Source organism: Trachymyrmex septentrionalis, unplaced genomic scaffold, assembly GCF_001594115.1.
Source record: "Trachymyrmex septentrionalis isolate Tsep2-gDNA-1 unplaced genomic scaffold, Tsep1.0 scaffold31, whole genome shotgun sequence".
Lineage (NCBI taxonomy): Eukaryota > Metazoa > Arthropoda > Insecta > Hymenoptera > Formicidae > Trachymyrmex > Trachymyrmex septentrionalis.
In genome coordinates, this window is record NW_017305474.1 from 1,773,719 (window position 1) to 1,785,745 (window position 12,027).

The 12,027-nt window shown below is 32.1% G+C and overlaps 1 protein-coding gene across 5 annotated transcripts in view; it reads right to left on the reverse strand.

Annotated features, from left to right (window-relative positions):
• The window catches only part of LOC108749707, a 98,734-nt gene that overhangs the window by 23,659 nt on the left and 63,048 nt on the right, over positions 1 to 12,027 (reverse strand). The window lies entirely within an intron of this gene.

Sequence of the window (12,027 nt, forward strand, 5' to 3'; positions counted from 1 at the left end):
AGTAGCATTGTCTTATTGTTCAATTAAATCCTTATCCACTGTCAGAATATAAATCCAAATTGAAAAAAATATTTCTATTACATTATTCTAATCTTAACTTGTATAAAAAATCAATATAATGTAAAAAAGGGGCTTTAAGAAATAACATTAACTGTTCTTGGTGTGATAAATATAATGTCTATAACTTAAAATACGTAATTATTGTATTTTAAGTAACAGACAACGTATATTAATTTTATTTGACTTTTAAAGCCCCTTTCTTATATATTATAATTATTTATTAATTTGGAAATCCTATACATTGAATTCGTATAAAAAATTACAAAACATCCAGTAGCTTACGGTCAGAAAATTTTCCATAAAGAAAAAAATCAATTCCAATCGAGAAATCTATCATTAAGATGAAGATCAATGGTCGGGTCATAAGTGGTTTATGCACCGTGATTTCTCCATAGTGTACGACGTCAAGTCCCGTACGTCCCTGAACACTTGGTCCCTGACAAGAGATAAAGAGAGGCGAGGTACGATCGAGAAGGCTGATCTACGAAGAATCGGACGAGCCTTGCGCTAACGGTGCTACCCGTCTCCCTGCTTGCCAGCTGTTAGCTGGAGCCGAGTACGAAAGCTCTCCGCCTGATCTCTTCTTCCATTCGTCATCTCTCGCCTAACACTGTCCGACATGACGGGCGGAGGAGAGAGTAAAATGATATCGTTCTGAAAAATTGCTACCAGCCATAACGCGGAACTTCGGAAGCGATCGGGTAACCTCGCAAGATTTATGTATTTTGTCCCAAATATTCAATTTTCGATGAGATAAAGTACCACAATATTAACGAAATTTGATTAGATCTCCTTACAGTTCGATCGATCGTTATCCTGAAATGTATGCAATTTTCCCCTACACTATCACTATATTTGCATTAGTTGTATACTAAAACATAGCGGTGTCGATATTATTCTCACTGTGTTGGTATATTGATATTAATATAATATAGATTTAACATTTATGAATTTTAAATCTATATCATGACGATGTTGATATAAATAGAGGTTTGAAATCTACTACGTTGGTGTCAATATTAATATACAGTGAGAATTATACAAAATGTTAAATCCACACCAATATTTCTTAAAGTGTAATAATACTACGTAGGAAATAAACAAGGACTTGATAGAGGACTTGATTTATTCACGGTGGCTGCAGTCTTCCTAAAAATATGTGCAATTAGCGTAGATATATTTGCTCGGTTATTGCCTAGTTATTAATGTACTATTATTAATTGAAAAACTGCGTAATCGATTTATTGTCTTGTTTATTCAGTAAATGGTTTCAGATTTTGCACGTTTTTACGCACTACGCAGTTATTACAGGCAATGCATTTTATCTTGATAAAGATCCTATAGTTTTACTTTTCAGTTACTATTATAAATAAAAAAAAATATAACTGTCCGGTAACTACTAAAAAAATGTATGATATTTTTATCAGGGTGGACGTGGGCAAACTTTCAAATGTTCTCAATTTGTTAACAAATTTCTTTTTTTTTTTTTAAGTGGCTCGAACCGGTTGATTTTCATGTCGGGCGTATATCAGAAAAGCTGTACCGTAACTTGTTGTTACGCACGAACGAACGAAATTTAAATCCCTTCGGCGTGCTAATATTAGCAATTGGGTAACCGATATGGAGCGCCGATCGTTTTACACAGCGCGCGACTCTCATTGCAATTAATATTGCAAGTCGATATCTATTATGCGAAACGATCTATTTTCTTTTCGCCGCCAACCATTCACCTATACAACCGCCCCTGCTCCTTTCTCGGCATCGAACGAGAGCCTTTCGTAGCCTCGCAATTGTCGCGGCGCAATGATTTACAATCGCGAGAACACGGATCATCGAACACTTTCATGCAGCAATAATATGATATTTCTTCATCGTGAAACGAATAAACGAATGATCGAAGGAAACGCAACCAGATTTATCAAAATCGAGGTTACTGGAACAAATTCGATTCCTGATATTGAAATTTTTGCACAGAAAAAATGGTTTTGTTGCACCGAATAAAAAGTCTGTTTGCATTAATTGGAACTCTGATTGAAAATGGACAAATCAGAATTTTCTGATTCAATCTATTATAATTTTAATTAAGATACAAAATTCTGATTGATGTAATCAGAATTATTCTCGTTCTTTCATTTTTATCAAAAAATTTTCTCAGTGTGAAATATCTTAAAATTTAGCTAGATATAAAAATAATTTTGTTGAATCATCAAAATAAGAATAGAGACTCTCAAGTAAGAGACAGGGCACTCACACAACATGCAGTCTTTTCTCAAATATGACAGCATTGTAGAAGATGGACCGTAAAAGCTTACGGAAGCTTGAATATCGTAGACTCTGCAATAAAGAGTCAAATATTGCCATATTTATCTCGAGTGTCTTATCTTTAATATAGGACGCTTAAACAACAATCCTGCAAAAAGATTTAACATTCTAGCAACAAATTCAAGACTCGAATTTTTATTTTCTGATTAACTTGTGACTTAGATTTAATGTTAATTTGATGATAAAAATTGTATTTCTCTAGCTAGATTTAATCGCTAAAACTATAATTTTATAGTGAGTAATTTTAACAGTTACTTGCTATAAAATTATCAGTTTAGTGAGTCTAGCTAAAAAACCATAGAAAAATACAACTTTTACATTACCATCCAGTTTGAACTTCACAAGTTAATCAGAAAATTAAACCGAGCTTGAGCGTCCTACATAATTATTTTGATAGTCTAAAGAAAATTATTTTCAGATATGAATCTAGCTAATTTTTTCAGATACTTCAACAAAACCGTTCTTTCCATGTGTCGAAGGCGGAAAGAATCGATAAAAAAATTGACATTTCTCTCTTCGCGCACAAAATTAAATGGCAATAAATTTAATGTAATGTCAAAATACGATAATGAGATGTATTAAATGCGCGTGAAATGTTATCTCGATATTATTATATTTGTCACATACACAAACGACGAATAAATTACTCCAAATATATTACTACTACTTCGCGTCAGAAAAGCTACAAAAATCGCTAATAAATCATTAATAATCCAACCCCTTTCAATCATACCTATTACATATTTTCTCTATTATTGTTCTTCTAAAACAGATAATACCAACAAATTATTGTGTGGTATTCGATTTCTAAATTACAGAGTATTCTGACAAAGATAATTTCGTTCAATTTTCTTTCAAACTTTAGACTTTAAATGAATACAGTAGAGTAATATTTCATAAGAAACGATGACGACTCTTAAAGTCCTTTGTAAGGACTTGTAAGGATTCCTCGGCCTTGCCGCGACGACACGAAGGCAAATCGCGCGATGCAACAAATGCCAGGCAAATACCAAAGTGGCTTACGCCAACAGTCTGATGGATTTGCATCGCAAAATGTCAAGCCGTAAAAGCTACGTGATTATTGGAGGTCGCGTTGACCTCTATAAATCTCCCAACGATTATCCAAAAACTGTTCCCGTAATATGAATGAAACGATGGATATAAAAGAAAAACAGTAGCGCGTACGTGCAACGTTTCGCAAAACGAGGTAAACGACATAACTGCAAATCTCCCAGATGAAATGATTCATTGCATTCGATTAATGACCTTTCACCACCCGATCGTTAGCGCGAGAATTTATTAGAAGCGCCCAACAGCGTCTTTAATAAGTTAATTCCTCGTTAGTCTAAATGTATCCCGGTATTCTCTGACAGAGAGAGAGAAAAAGTTCTCATTTATATCACTAGAAAAAAATGTTTTATTCTACAAACCAATATTTTACTGTAAAAACAAAATTTGTTAAAACAAACCGAGCAAAATAATATGTTTATGCGAACTAAATTGTTTATAGTTGGTACAAACAAATATTTTTGTTATTTACAAAACAGAAAATTTCGTGGAAACAAAATTTTTTGTTATACAAACAAATATGTGGTTGCTGTAGGAAAAAAAATGCCTAAATAGTTTTGCTAAAAGTATTAAATGTTTTGCTTGATGTATTTACTTTATGCTCTTATCACTGATAAATTATCTGATGCTGTCTCACTTTCAAAAAGATTTTAGAGAGTGAATTTCAATCTGAAGTGAAATCTCACTTTTAAAGATTGAAAATTGAGATTGAAAATTATTCTTTTTCAAGACTGGTTCAATTTAATTCTCTCTTTAAAATAAGATTCCACTCCAAAGAATTTAGAAAGTTATACGAAGACGGATACGTGACAATAATATAATATAGATACATAATATTAATATATTATTTCAATAATATCATCCGCTCTTAACACACTTTAATTGCCAAGATGATTTTGGCATTTAATAAATCTAGTATATTATTTTAATATTTCAATATTTTTTTATATCTTAATGTGTCTGCAGTATAATTTATATATATTATTTTTTAATATTTCAATTACTTAATAAAATTATTCTTTAATTAAGTAAATAAAATCGTCACCCATAAGTAAATGATGGGACTTTCGCAAAAATCACCCAGATGGCCCAGATGTAAATGCCATGATAGTCAAAATGTTAAACCTTGTTATTCCAAAGAAGAATTAATTCTGTATAAATTTGTACACTTTACATTTCTCTAATTGAAAGATGGAATTAAGATTTCTAAACGTGTGCCTCATCATTTGTTTACTCGGCATCTTCGAGTCCATTCGTGTCTCTCTTCGAGGAAAAAGATCGGTAGCTCATACGCATCGAGTCAACGAACTTCAACACTCGACATCGCACTCGACGTCTCTCGGAATTCACAGTGAATCTCGAAAAAAAAAAAAGAAAAGAAATTTGCATGATGATTTTCGATTAATAATGAAATGCGTTGAAAGCTGCTCGGTAACGTTTTATTATACCGCAATAACGGCGCGTTTTATGGAGCGTGTTCGCAAAAGATTGCAGTGTCACGAGATAAGCGTTGCAAAAATAAAAATAAAATACGAGTCTCGAGGTTGCAGCACAATATTTTAATAGCGTATTTTGGGTCTCGCACATCACGAAAAAAATATTGAAGTCACAAAGGCATCAACAAGAATTTTGCTAGAGCGTCTGTAATAGATATAAATCTACGGTAATGCTTGTAAAAAAAAGAAAAGAGCGAAATCTAAAGATATTAAAATGGCGTCGCGTAATTGTCGATCATCGGAGAATGATAGGATATAAACAAAAAAATAAAAAAAGATCAATCGACTCGTTTTCCACTTGCACAAGCATTTATTCGCTTGAATGCACTCAGAACATCGTCGCAAACATTACAACGCTTTATATAATCCTTAGAGAGTCCCTTTAGATAACTATGCTTATTTTTCGAAAAAATGCGTTTAATAAAAAAATGAAGGAAAAAAGGATGCGCACGTGTATAGAAATTAAAATCGAAGGTATGATGGCTCAATAACTTATTGCAATTATTAAATATACAATATTATCATTAACATAAACAAACACGATCAAGAATGATAAAAATTTATTCAATCATAAAAATAATATTAGGTGGTAAACTTAATTCCTGCCGCTCGCTATAATAGTAGAGGATGCCGGCTCCAACGCTGGAGAGTTTTGATGGTGAAGTCGCATGTCTTTTGTAGTTTAGACATTGCTGAAACTGATTCAGTCCTCACAGGTTAGATTTCTCGACACTAAAAAGATTTTCCAATCGACTAAACATGAAGCGTCATAAACTGTTTTTCCGACATGTACTTCTTCACTATCATTAAAGAAAACTTATCATTAAAGAAAACCGCAGCTGAAACGCATCGTTTATTATCCAAAATATACGATGAAACTCCATCGGAAAGAGCATATAAAATTTGGTTTGAATGCTTTCGAAACGGTGATTTTTACATGAGAGCATCGAACAGCCGAAACAATTAGAAGATCTACAAGAATTTCTCGATGAGAACCCAGCTCAAACACTTTTAGAGTTGTCGAAAGCGTTAAATGTTACTCCAATGGCTGTCTCAAAACACTTGCATGCCATAGAAAAAATTTATAATGGCAGGAATTATAAGTTTACCAGCTAATAATAGCAAACGAGATTGTTCATAACATCGTCTTGTTTTTTTTTTTATAAACATTAATTATAGATCTATCACGAAAAAATCGTTCCTTGGTGGAAAAAGTTTTTATGAAAAAGTACAGAAAAACTATAGATTGAAACAAGATTTTAGAAATTCTTAATTTTTCGTAGATATTCATAGTGAGACGTAGATTGGCTTTGTTCGAGGACGGAAGATTTCTTGGTTTTTAAATAAACAACGCCACTCTACGTCTCATTACGAAAAACTAAGAATCTAAGATCTTGTCTTAATCTATGTAATTTCTCGTAAAAATTTTTCCGCCAGGGTTGTATAATTTTTTCTACATTTTTTTCAAATATTTCATTTTGACTATAGATTTTTTTTCGAAAGATCTTCGAAGAGATAATTTTGCCAAAATATTTAGATAGATAACTTTGCGAAAAAGTTTATAATTTATGCCACAAATTATATAAATTTTATAATGTTTCACAAGAGAAGTTTTGTTGAATCAAAATGGCGATTAGCAAATCGCGATAAAAAGATGAACTAGCGCTCCCTCTTGTGCCTGATGCTGCATCTGTTGCATTTCGCGGCAGCTTGAACGTATAAGTGCTGCCATCTCCGACTGTTCGCAATAATAATTGCTGTTCTGAGTTATTTTACCGACGCATGTTTAAAATGATGCACTTTCTTATTGACACTGCCTAAATGCCGACAGTAACAATTGAACGGTAAACAATAACGTTAATAATATTAATAATATAAATGACGATTATTATCGTTGCGACACAAACGAGATAAACAATAATTTTTAAAAAATCGCATTAATAAATATTAACCTGCGATTTAATAAAGTTAGAGATTAACAATATTAATATTATTATTGTTATTTAGTAGATTTTATTAGTAAGTCAGGAATAAATTTAAATAATGCAAAATATTTAATTACGAATTCTACATAATATATTCTACATAATGTTATTAAAATATTAATTCCTAGTTTTTATTCAATTACAACGTCGATATTTATTAATACGCGATTTTTGAAAGATAAATGCAGAAATATTTAGTTAATAATTAAAAATATATTCTGCACCTATTTAAATTTATTCCTGATTTACTAATAAAATTTGCTATCAATAAATAATAATATTTCGTGCAGATTAAAGACGATAGAGACGGTAACTCGTGTATGATCTATCGAGAAAGAATCAATTTTGAAATAATAAACGATGACTTGATAAATTTGAGATTTTTGCTATTGATGCACTCGCTGCGATTAATCTGCGCAACGGTATTTTTTCTAGGATATAATTTGTATTGTATCGCCCCAATCTGCCTGTCGGCTCCGTCCACGACGATGAAAGCAAGCCAGCGAGCGAGAGGCGCATTGAAACGCTCGGCGTGTTGATCCATGCACCGCTGCCAGGCCACGGGCCAAGTAACAGTAAACTTCGTATCGTGCCCCCCGTTATTACGTGCTGTCTCTCGCTTCTGCTTGTTTCTACGCTCGCTATCGAAATGTCGTTTGCCCCTTTCCCCTTCCCGCATCTGATGACTAATGTCTCATATCTCTGGCATTGGACGATCGATCACTAACGTGGAAGAAATATATGTGGAAAGAAATAATATATATTCTTACGGGTCAATTTTAAATAAAATCGTAAGGCTCGTAACATTCTCGTAAGACTTATAAAAACTTACAAATGCTTATAATTTTATGCAATACAAACAACTTCTTGCTAGTCACAAGATTTATGAGAAATCGTAGATATTTACGAATAATTGTACGTCTTACGGTACATACGCATAGAATTACAATATCAGTTATAAATTCTTACAAGTTTTATGAGAACAAGTTACGAACCTTACGATTTTGTTTAGAATTGTAGAATTGAATCCCATTAGACTCATCTATTCAATCTCGATTTAGACTCTAATTAAAGATTTAATTCTAATCTGCAGAGTACACAATTGAAAAATTTGTGTTAAACTTTATATATCTAGAAATAAGAAATATGCTTTCAGAATTTGCTTACAATTTTAAGATACATTTTTCTTATTATTAGATATTACATGTTTCATTCAATAATAAAATGTGTAAATTTAACGTATTAGAAATTATTAATTTTATTGAAGAAATATGCCTTTACAATTTCCTTACAAATTGTGTCAGTGTTATATTTGATACAATTTATAAGCAAATTATAAAGGCATATTTCTTCAATAAAATCATGTTAAATTAACACATTTTATTCATTTATCTTAGAATTTACGTTTTGAAATAAATTATTTTTATGTTAAGCCGGCAGAAAATGCATTTTGTCCTGCTGTATTGTTCAAGTAAATTACTAAATAGAATTGTATCACATAGTACTCAAAATTTCTAATAATTAATTAAAACGCAAGCGATCCAATAGGGACAAAAATGTATCATGTGCCATATGCTATGTACTTTAATTGTTATGTACTTCAATTGTTCAACAATTTAATAAAAAATTTAATTAGTCATTTATTCATAAATTGTGTTATTTTAACACTAATGGCCATTTCTACTAATATAGAGTAATTTTAATCTCGGTTTAAATTAATTTTTTTCTTCTAGTAATTCTAGTTCTAAGAATTAAAAAAAGATAAAGATAAATTAATCGGAGATTAAAGTTAATCTACATTGGTAGGAATGTGAGTTCAAGTTGAATATCAATTTAACACTAAATGTTCAAATAACATATGTTAGATTAACATTCAGTTATGTACAAAATTCAACATAAAAATTTTAACAAGAATTAATTTTGATATAAATGCAAAATACTTTTTTTCTGTGTACACTCTTTCAAGTCCTAACGTCGAAAAAATATAGCGGTGTTTTCGCGCTGTTTCGCCTGTTTATTTGGTGTTCTTCAATCTTATTCGAAAATCTTGAGCGTTAATTGATATTTGTTAAAACAGACGTTATTCCTTTAAAAGACTGCGCTTGAAATTGTTGTTCAACTCGATAGATTCTAATTACCATAAATAATGAAACGCTTTGATAACGATTTAATTGGTCACTGAAATCAGTTTCCCTTTCAATGTAAAGTCCATCGACTTTCCATTGAATGACAATATAGTACTATTGTAACGACGAGACTGCAATACAGCACAAACGTGTATTTTAATAGCTCGAAAACTGAGTCAGTGGCAACGACAAAGAACATGATTTTACGAAGCGGCTCGACTCGTATCGAGGGTATTGTTGTGAACGGCGTTGTCCGTCATGAAGCTCGCAATAATAGCTACGAACGGAGATTCATCGCCGAGCAGACGGAAATAATAGTAGCGCGAGAGAGAAGTTAAAACAACGAAGAGAATGCTGTAAAAGGGACGCGAAACGTGTTCGACTTTGCGTTCTCTCTCTTCTGCTCCATCTCCCATCTTCATTGTCTTGCATTTCGCAGGACGCTCGCTTTCGCGTCGAAAGATCCGTAAATGTGTCACGATCCAAAAATATCTCTTGTTAGACACGGTGACAAACTCGGAGATCCCCCGGAATAACTCTTCTCCTATCCCTTTCTTGTTCATCGCGCTTTGTCATTTTCCGCTCTTCGAAAGACGAATCAAAATGAGTCTCCTTTCCACCGACACTTTAAAGAATGTTGTTCCAGAGAGAATTGTGTAACGTAAAATAATAGCAACAATCGATAATAGCAAATTATTGTATAACACCGTTATTAATCATTAAAATAGAAATATTAATACGATTAATTATTATTAATATTAATAATAATAGATCATATATACTAGAATTAATGCAGAAGTGTTGAGGGTCCAAATTAACTTTACTAAATGTATCAACATTAAAATTTAATATTTGTACATTCAGTAAAGTTAATTTGAACCGCAACGTTTCTGCATTAATACTAATATATGAATTAATGTATCAATCTATTATTATTAATATTTAAGTACTCATATTAATATCATCTATTATATGCATTTTGTCATCATCATATTTCTTCGACATTAGTAACAATCTTTCGTATCTCTAAATTAATTACGATTAACAAACTATAAATATTTAAAAAATCCAACGACGATATATAAAAAAAATTATTATTCTAGGCAATATTAATAAAATGTTAAAATTTTATAACAAAATATTTAATAGTATTTAATTAAGTAGTTTTTATTCATATTATTTTTTTAATTATTCTGAGAATGTTGAGAATAATATGAGTCCAACGTTTCACTGCACTTACATAATCATTATCAGCCAAAAATTTACTTTGGTCTCGCAATGGCTACTATTGCAGCTTTTACTTTATTCATCTCTTCTAAAGTAACTCCTTGAATTACATCAACAAGTTCGTCTACTAATCACCTTAGTACGAGTTACATACCATCAGAGGTTTCTGTTTGTCTCACTAAGCCCAAGAATTGCAGCAATTCCATTCAAGAATAACTTTTGAACATTTGAATCGCTGAATTTATTAAAAGCCCAAAATAATGCTTAATACTGTGTGGAGCATAAGTTTCTCCTACCATAAGTACTGAAAGTTTCATGTAATCTGATAGTGATAGAGTGTCTTCAACACTCATTCCTACTTCAATTGTTCCACTTAGGGATGGAAGTGAGATACTAATAGCCATATTTTATATCTGTGTCAACCAGAAAAGAAAAATAAAGAATTTGGAATTTTATAAAAACTAAATGCGATATGTTTCTATTTTTTAAAAGGTTTAAAAATATCTAATATTCTAGTATTAAAAAGTGTGGCCTAATATTAAATACTATTTTAAACACTCTGTTGCACAAATAAAGAAAGAAGTAATAGCTTTATAAACAAAAGAATAAATAATGAAAAAGATTAAAACCGCAAGATCCTTTCGCACAATAATTTACGTTTGACTATAATTCTCTTTATATATAATATATTCTATTATTTTAACGTTAATAATTTTAACGTTATTAATATTGCCTAGAGTATAACGTTAATTTTTTATACTATGAGTATTTTAGAAAGTTATTATACATTTTTATGTTACAAAAAAAATTGTATACTTTTATATTATTGTTTGTTAATCGTAATTAAATACTAAATGTTTGTAGAACGATGCGGAGGATCGTCACCAAACGTCGAATTCATCTCGAAGAAATAATAACAATGACAAAACGCATGAAATATAGTTACATGAAATATTAAAGAGAACTTCAACGCAATGTAACAAATGCAGACTTTATCGTTCAAGATTTTGAACAATGAACGAAATATCAACACATCTGCGGCATCATGCAGACCACAAAGAGCTTCCTGTGCAGTTAGCAGTTTCTCGCTGGTGCATCCACATCTTTGTCCTGCGATTACGGCATAGAGACTATGCTTTTGACGCTCCGAGAATTACGATAAATATACACCGTCCTTACTTGCTGAATGCTACAACCGTCCATCGCGTTTTTCACCAAGTGCTTTATAATATTATAAAACAGAGGACAGCTAACCTGGATATTTCGAATAAACAGAACAAAGATACTGGGATGTCCCGCGGGCGTTGTAACTTTTTCGGTCGTGTGACGACCTCGGGAGATTCCCGTTACGAGCCCGGTGCATCGATATCACCCGCACGCGAGGTGACGACGATAATGCGGTACATGGAGTCGTACCTATCTTGTAATTAATAAACGCGGTCATTCCCACGTTATGCGCGATTCGTTAGCAGTGCACATTCACAAAAGGGTTATCTAATAGCGAAAGAGAGATGAGATTAACAAGCTTCTCTATCTCTCTCGCTCTATCATACACTCTCTCTATCGGCTTCGCCATTCGCCACCTGTTGCAGAAATTCGCCGGTTGATTTACGGCAGTCCGATTAGCGTTATATTCAGGAGATTACGTTTTCCTTTTTTCTCAGGCGAGATGAAGTGACGAAACCGGTAAGAGGTACACTGTATACAAATGATATATTCTTCATGTAAGATTGTAAGATCATG